This window comes from Parus major, chromosome 28 (assembly GCF_001522545.3).
Source record: "Parus major isolate Abel chromosome 28, Parus_major1.1, whole genome shotgun sequence".
In the NCBI taxonomy this organism is placed as follows: Eukaryota; Metazoa; Chordata; class Aves; order Passeriformes; family Paridae; genus Parus; species Parus major.
The window spans coordinates 3,713,417-3,714,149 of NC_031797.1; positions in this window are offsets into that span (position 1 = coordinate 3,713,417).

A 733-nucleotide genomic window follows, 5' to 3' on the forward strand; every position below is an offset into this window, starting at 1 on the left:
GTGTTTATGGGGCAGTGTGTGTGTGTGTGGGGCACTGTGTATGTGTGTGGGGCAGTGTGTACATGTGTGGCACTGTGTGTGGGGCAGTGTATGGGGCAGTGTGTGTGTGTGGGGCACTGTGTGTGTGAGACTGTGTACATGTGGGGCACCATGTACATGTGGGGCACTGTGTGTGGGGCTGTGTGTGTGTGTGGGGCTGTGTGTGTGTGTGGGGCAGTGTGTACATGTGGGGCACTGTGTGTGTGTGTGGGGCAGTGTGTACGTGTGACACTGTGTACATGTGTGGCACTGTGTGTGGGGCAGTGTGTAAATGTGGGGCACTGTGTGTGTGAGACTGTGTACATGTAGGGCAGTGTGTACACGTGGGGCACTTTGTGTGTGTGTATGGGGCAGTGTGTACGTGTGTGTCACCGTGTGTACACATGTGTCACTGTGTGTGTGTGTGTGGCACCGTGTACACGTGTGGCACTGTGTGTGGGGCAGTGTGTGTGTGTATGGGGCAGTGTGTACACGTGTGTCACACTGTGTGTGTGTGTGTGTGTCACCGTGTGTAGACATGTGTCACACTGTGTATATGTGTCACACTCTGTACCCATGTGTCACCGTGTGTACACGTGTGACACTGTGTGTGTGTGTGTCACCGTGTGTACACGTGTGTCACCGTGTGTACGTGTGTCACCGTGTGTACGTGTGTCACCGTGTGTACGTGTGTCACCGTGTGTACATGTGTCAC